Source organism: Fragaria vesca, linkage group LG1 (genome assembly GCF_000184155.1).
Source record: "Fragaria vesca subsp. vesca linkage group LG1, FraVesHawaii_1.0, whole genome shotgun sequence".
Lineage (NCBI taxonomy): Eukaryota > Viridiplantae > Streptophyta > Magnoliopsida > Rosales > Rosaceae > Fragaria > Fragaria vesca.
In genome coordinates, this window is record NC_020491.1 from 20,633,415 (window position 1) to 20,641,483 (window position 8,069).

At 36.9% G+C, this 8,069-nt stretch overlaps 1 non-coding gene across 1 annotated transcript; it reads left to right on the top strand.

The window, feature by feature from the left end:
• Positions 1-1,355: 1,355 nt before the first annotated feature.
• On the top strand, positions 1,356-4,115 carry LOC101310261. The gene is made up of 2 exons (XR_183791.1): positions 1,356-2,284; positions 3,981-4,115. It is a non-coding gene; the product is annotated as an uncharacterized LOC101310261 (transcript).
• The last annotated feature ends 3,954 nt before the right edge of the window (positions 4,116-8,069 follow it).

The window sequence follows — 8,069 nt, forward strand, 5'->3', positions numbered from 1 at the left end:
AGCAAGCCTAAAAGTGAATTGGAATGTGACGATGAATTTAATATGAGCGAGCATGGTATGTAATTAGGAAACTATCGGAGAAAGTGAGAGGAAGTGTGGGATTTGAGAACTTGGGTGTCCTTATCAATTTGAGGACTTACATCCACATAAATTCCAGATTCGATAAAGTTGTTATTGAAGGTAGAGAATTAGTATAAAATGTTGAACTACGAGTGGCTTGATTCCTTTAAAAGGGTACGTAGGCAGCCCGAGCAAGTTTTGGGTGCAGCCGCAAATTAATAAAATAAAAATTTAGGTTCCAAACGACAAAAATGTTTGTCGTTTTGTTTGATTATGAAATTCTATCTCATTTTCAAATTAGGATTTCCTTATTGATTATATTCGCTTATTCTTTTAACACCTGGGTCAGGGTGTTACAATTGTAGTTCGATCAGGAACAAAAGAATTACGAATCATAGCATTTGATTCTCTATGTTATCTTCTAAAATAAAAGAACTAAAGAATTCAAGGTTTGCCTAAATCCCTAATCTTAGTGCATTTGTATTATCTTGATCGATTGGATCGATTGCATATAGTAGTTGTTGGTTTAATTGATTTGGTTGAAGGAAAGATAATTAGTTGTGGATCAATAAAGAATTTGATAGGACATTATTAAGACCTATATCTCATTCAAGTTTTTATTTGAAGGGGAGCCCAGAAACTTGGAGTTTTTTTTTTCTCGTAAAAAAGCATCCATGTTCTTCAGAAGTTCAATCATGTAAAACACTTTCTCTGATTTTGTTCATAAAAAGGAAATTGGTTAACTCAATTTTTTTTATTTTTAATTAGAAATCCATGTCACTTGCCAACTCATATCTGCAGTTAATAACAACCATTTGATCCATTTAAATCCAAGGGATACAAATTAGTGTAAAAAATTGTGTCAGATATAGTGTCCCTTGATCCGGACCCTATTTGTAACTAGTCTTCTTTTTTCAGTTGACACATATTGTGGTTTTTTTGGTATAGCAAATAGAGATTAGAGCTTAATTAGTTTCAAAATATGTAATGTGGTCGATCATGCGGTTACAATTTTTTTTTTTTTTAATTCCGATAGCTACTAGCTAGGAAACAATTTTTATAAATTGAAATCCTTGCAATGACGTGACTAGCAGTTACTAATTGATATATATCTCCATCCTCATCATCTTCCACTATTGACATTCCTTCCTTGCAACAGACTTATTGCCTCGAGTAAGGTAATGATCCATTGTGATAACAATTACAATTGACAAAGAAACATAGGTATTTGCCTTCTTTAGTAATTAGAAGCACCATTTGAGTACCGAACCTAATAAATATGTGCACATACATATATAAAAGTTCATACTCACAAGTGTTAGACCATAATTTACACGTGTTTATATTCCCCTAAACTTAAACTTTGACTTTAACTTGTTTTTGAGTTTATTTTAGCTTTCACTAAATCATTTATCTATTTATCTAGGTAAAATGCAAGAGTGAAGGAAAGATTGATTTTTGGTATTAATATGAATAATCGGAGTTAAGAAGAATTGCGGTTCAATGTGGAGCGAAACGTAAATTTTTGGATTCCGGCGAACCACCACTATTGGTGGCACAAATGGCGGTGCACCACCATTTAAGGTGGTGCCATAGCTTTTCCGGTCATCATATAGGAAGAGCAAGAAGAAGAATGGTGATTGAGTAACAACATGAAATTCATTCTATTACTCTTTGGATAATAGACATCCCATGCTTTAAACATCATCATTGCCTACTTGTTATGTCATCATTTCCCTACATTTTTGTCTTGTTTTTGACAATTCATGGACACTCTCACACTCTTCCTTCTCTCCCTTACGGTTGAATTAGGGAAGAGGGCTGTTTTGGCTCTCTTTTTCCCCCATTTTCACTTATCTTTCCTCTATATAATAAGCATACATCTATCCACTACAAGACCACCATCCACCCATTCACCACTCTCTACCTTTTTCTCTCTTTTCCACCACAAACCTTCATCTCCTTCTCCCAAAATCCAAACCCATCTTCTTCCTCTTCCTCCCCCAATCTACTCCATCTCCTCCATCACCACCACCATCTCTTACCCAAACCTCCATTAACACCACCACCACTACACCATTTCTCCATTCTCTTATCTATACCATTTTCTCCATCCACTCCACCTATTCACACAAAGCATAGATCAAGCTTCACCATCTCTTATCATCAAACATCAAGAGCAAGAAGGAGAGGAAATCACCATCATCACCACCACCACCAAAACGTGAGCTTGGGGATCAATCAACACACCACTAAGCCAACTCTCTCCCTTAAACTCTAGATCTATTTTCATGTTTGATTTGATTATGGAGTTTGTTTATGTAATTATGAGTGAGTAGTACTTTGTTGGGGTTAGAGTTGAAAGCCCTAACCAATCTTGTATGGATTGATGCTATTATATGATGTAATGTAATTTTAGTTAACATTCCTACATGCTAGTTCAAGAGTTGAATGCATATGCTTAGAATTTACCACTTTGAGTTAGAGCTTGGTAACCTTTGAATGTTAAAGCATGAAAGCACATTAGGTGTGCATGTAGGGGTTGTGAATTACAATCACTTAGAGATAAGCTTGGTTGGTTTGCATAGTTTCTTCATCTCCAAACTTTATGCACTTAGAGTAATGCATTAGATGCCTAACCGGATTGAAATGCATGACTTAAGTAGTTAAGTACTACATCCGAGAGGGGTTGCTTGATACCACAAAAGGAGCATGTCCCTTGTCATACCCGAGAGGGATGCAAGGAGAGAAATTGGTTGATTAGCTTAGCATCATTCATTTTAATTTGCATCAATACTTGCAAAAGAGGTTAGTGATAGACAATTCGAATCCTAACTTCATTCATCCATTATCCCGCTAGTTTAGTTTAGAGTAATTTAGTTTACATTTGAGCATTTAGTTTAGTTTAGTTCACAACCTCAAAAACCCAAAAATCAAATCACTACTTCCACAATGCACATACTCACCATGAGCCTAGATTTCCTTGTGTGTTTAGGTTTGTGATTGTACATTTGCATATTCTAGCTCTCTTAAGGTTAACACCCTAGCTAGTGAAAGGAATCCAATCCTCGTGGGTTCGACAACCTTTTTTAAATCCCTATACTATTACTTATACCCCTTATACTTGAGGGTGGCTTTTTAGCTAACAACAAGTTTTTAAATTGTGCTTTTTTGGTGGTTGCGCACCTTGGAGAAATGATGATGACATATATGGGAGGCGGATCACAAGAAGGGGGTGGAAAAAGGATTTTTCTATGCTGTTGTCTGTGTTTGTATCACAATTTATATTAAATATATAATTACAACTTAGTGGTGATTCCTTGTTGCTTTGGTAGTTGCACTAAATAGAAGAGGATCGATGTGTATTCCACAGTTTCCACTTGTTCTTTCTCAAGTTTCTATATTTGTAACAAGTAGAGAAGTTTAGAAATTAAAAAGAAAGTCAAGAGATAAATTTTAGAGTAGAAAAAGACTAGTAGAGGTCTAGTCTGGTAGTGAAGTTTCAGTTTTGGTAAAATAGGTTTGAGGTAGGGGAAGTTATGGGGAATCTCAAGTTTTGTTTTATAAACTTGTTATCTTGCTTTGAGTTATTTATATTGTTGCTGAAGTTGGTTATTATGTTTAGTTTTTCATCAAGTTATTATATGATTTTATGTTAAATAAGAAATGAATGAAGTTATGGGGTTGAGGCTATTACTTAAAAAGGACCAGCAATTGTCTGCCTTTCTATACATGTAGGGAGAGAAGCTCTTTCAATGTTATTTTGATAAAACAATCTTATGGTAAGGAGACACTGGTGACCAAGAATAGTACAAGAGTACCAGCAACTGAAACCTAAAATTATGTGCATACACTTATATTGAAATTATGTGCATGAGATTTGCTCTACTGAGTGGCCACCCTTTTATGAATCTATGCAGGTGTTATACTTGAGGGATAAGACTTGATGTCTAGAAAGAATCTGAAGTCTAGGAGGAGGAGTGAATCTATAGCTTGCTATTTTTTATTTAAGTTTGTGTAATAAGGCTACTTTCATGTTTGTTGTAAGAACAATACTTTATGAAATAAAGTTCTCCTTTACCAAGTCACTCTGGTTCTAAGTTTTCCACATAGCTTTTATTTGTCAAATGTTCTCTATTTTTGACAAATCGAGGCTATTCACATCCTTACCCGGAGAAAAAAAAATTATTCACAATTTCCGAGTCAGGGTGTGACAATTCTTCCATCCCCTTTAACCTTGGTTATGACAGTATTAATTTGTGGTTTGCAATTCTATTGGCAGCGGCTTATCGGTTCTCATCTTTTCTATTCAGACCTCTTGCGACATCTAGACATCGATGACGGAGGCAACAACAACAACTTGGGTTAGCCTTGGTAACTACGGTTGTGTTAGATTTTTATTTTTTATTTTTTAAAGAAGACTAATTTTATTGCAAATATAAAGATAGACTCAAAAGAGCATGGTTACAATACAAGATAGGCTCAAAGAGCATGGTTGTGCTAGATTTGTCGTATCAAGCTTTGTTGTTAAGGACTACAGTGGAATCATCCTTCCATATACTACACCAGATGATCTAATAATATCATTGAAGCCAAGGTAAACATATGGTGTTGGACGGAAACCTCCAGGATCCCAAATACGATGCCTTAGTAGTGTAGAGTTCATCAACTGCCCGCAATAGAGCTCAACTCCATTTTACAATCCAAATCAAAGCAGCTTGGACCCAAATTATTTGTCACCTAGCTAAATGGGTCTCGATGCCTTTTATTTTGGACTGCCAAGCCCACCAAGGTGGCCCAAACAATTTAGGTTCTCCGCTTTGCAGCCAACCTCGCAGAGTTCCAGCGCTGATGAGCAACGTCGTCACCCATTGATAGCCATGAATCTCACTTCCAACAAATTCCGGCTTCGAACTACACACCTCAACACCAATCTAGCCTTCAGCATCGTCGTTACAAAGGTCCTCCCTGCTAGCCATTGCGCGCCATCTCTGAGCATCATGTCATTCACAAGACAAGGGCAATGTGTGATTGTACTCAGACCAGCAACAACGCCCATTGTGGTCTCCAAATTCCATAAAGGTGAGATACTATCTTCCCAGATCCATCAAGCCCTGCTGGAGCCTAGCCCTACTCGGACGAGCCCGAGTCAAATTTTGCACCCACCAAGCATCAGATATCAGCGACTTCAACCACCTATCGCCGACCTCCCCTTCATCAGCTTTTCTGCGACGAAGGCTTTCAGTGATGGTTATCTATGGGCAAAAGCCTTTGATCAATTGATAGATCGTCGAAGATAATTGACGTTGGAGAGCCATATAACAATGTTGTAGAGCGGAGGCCATGAACGGCCGCCATAGTTGGACGCTAGGGTTTCACATTCTAATTTTATTGCAAAATAACTAATTAACCACCTTTAACGTGTTGGGTTTTAATCACAAAATGTCTCGGTACAATTAAGTGTGATTCATCTACTTATAAGTTGTATTTTATTTATCCTTTTTCTGATGTGGGATCTTTCCTCTCTAACACTCCCCCTCACGTGCAACCTAACTTTTTAAGTTTGCACGTGTAATTCATTCAGTCCAATTCCCACATTAGAAATCGATAATGTTTCGGTCCAATTTCCACTTTTGGAAATTGGGGTATGCGGTCCAAGGCCCACTACAGGCACTTGGTATAGTATGGACCAATCGGAATTTTCTGATGGCAATTTGATGAACCCAAATCTGGGCTAGCTCATTATGCTGGGAGACTTTCTCCTGTTACGGTGCAACCTAACTTTTTAAGTTTACACGTGTAATTCATTCAGTCCAATTCCCACATTGGAAATCGATAATGTTTCGGTCCAATTCCCACTTTTGAAAATTAGGGTATGCGGTCCAAGGCCCACTGCAGGCACTTGGTATGGTATGGACCAATCGGAATTTTCCGATGGCAATTTGATGAACCCAAATCTGGGCTCATTATGCTAGGAGACTTTCTCCCGTTACGTTGGGAGATGTAATTGAAAAGGGACCCGCTCTGATACCAACTTGAACATTGATAAGCGTGGCATGTGGATCACTATTATACCGATACTGTCCCAACTTAACCATCTTTAAGGTGTTGGATTTTAACCACAAAATGTCTCGGTACAATTAAGTGTGATCCATCTACTTATAAGTTGTATTTTATTTATCCTTTTTTTTATGTGAGATTTTTGTTTTCGAAGTATTTTCCCATAACATGTCATTTTAATTTGTTCTTCCATAGGGCCCATACGGCCATCATAATACTTCAAAGATTTTTGGATTTTGAAGAGCTCTCTCGAGGATCCATTCTTTAAAGGTATAAGAGATTGAGCAAGTCCACCAGATAATTTTGAAACTCTTTTGCAACAGGACACTTACAGAATAGATGGAAGCTATCTTCTAATCTATGCTTGCAGAGAAGGCAGCTTACCTCACCATCATAGCCTTTGGAGAAAAGTTTCTCTCTTGTTGGCAGGAGATTTTGGCAAGCCCTCCACACACAGATTTGGACTTTGCCTGGGACTTTAGCTTTCCAAATACACTTCCATAAATCTTTATATGGATCACCCCTTGATGTGCATGCAAGAGAGTCTCCCATAACATAGGACCTAGCAACTCAATATGTCGCTTTGACTGTGAAAAAACCATATTTTTTCTAGATACCAATACTGCATATCATGCCTAGATTGTCTGCTCAATGGGACCCTTAAAATATGATCTGCTATTTGCTGTGAAGTGTTACAAATAACAGACTCATTCCAAATTTCCAATACCTAGAAGGAGATATTAAGTCAGCTACCTTAATGGTGGAAGTACCATGAGGCTGATGTATATCAAATATCTTGGACAATTTGGTATCCAATCGTCATGCCAAATATTCACTGAATTCCCATCACCTTTTTTCCATTTGACTCCAGCTTGCAGTACTGGTTTGCTCTCTAGTATGCTTCTCCATGAAAAGGAAGGAGCATCACCAAGTTGAGCCTCAAAAAAAGAAGAGTTGGGATAATACCTGGCCTTGAATACTCTTCCTACCAGGGACTGTGGCCTGTGGGAAGGAAATAAATCTCCAGGCTTGTTTTGCAAGCATAGCAAGGACTTCTTCTACAAAAAAAAAAAAAAAAGAAAAGAAAGAGTATAGCAAGGATTGTAAAATAACTAATTACTTTTTTTTTTGAAAGTAAAGTAACTAATTACTTGCTCATGTTACCCTTAAGGAAATTCATACAACATTTCACCATTGAACCACTTAAGGCTTCTGGACCAGATGGTTTGCATGCCTTATTTTTTTCAAAAAAAATTGGTAATCTAATTGCCCCCTCTCTTTTCTCAGTTGTTGTACGTTACTGATTTTTTTTGCCAATTGCCCTGATCTTACACCTATTAATCATTCTCTAATTGCTTTAATTCCTAAAAATGATAATCCGGAAACTGTCAACCATTTTCTTCCCATTATTCTTTGTAATGTGGTTTACAAAATTATTTTTAAAATTATCGTTCAACGTTTACGATCCCTTCTCTCTAAATGTATCTCTCCTAATCAAGGAGCTTTTGCCTCTGGTTGGTCTATTTTTGATAATATTCTTATTGCTCATAAACTTTTCTCTAATTTTACAAAAACGAAGGCTAAAAGTGGAGCCAATGGCCCTTTGGAGAGTTATGGTTGTGCTACATTAATAGAAGATGATGTGATTTTATTTTTATTTTGAGGTTTCTCTTTTTTATCCTATCCTTGTGGACTAGGCTGAATAGTAAGTCTCCCTAAAGTTATTTGTTTTGAGCTCCTCCTTTGAGTTTATCCCCTTTGAAACCATTAATGAAGTTATTTTATCAATTCCCAATAAAAAATTAGAGTGCGGCTATTAGGACCTCCAGATTTGCTCATTGTACCTCCCTGTCTCTTTACACCTCCTTTTTATTTTTAAAAACAAGCATTTGCTCATTAGACCTCCTTTCAAATTCCTAAAATAACCTTAGGTTTGTTATTCATATATA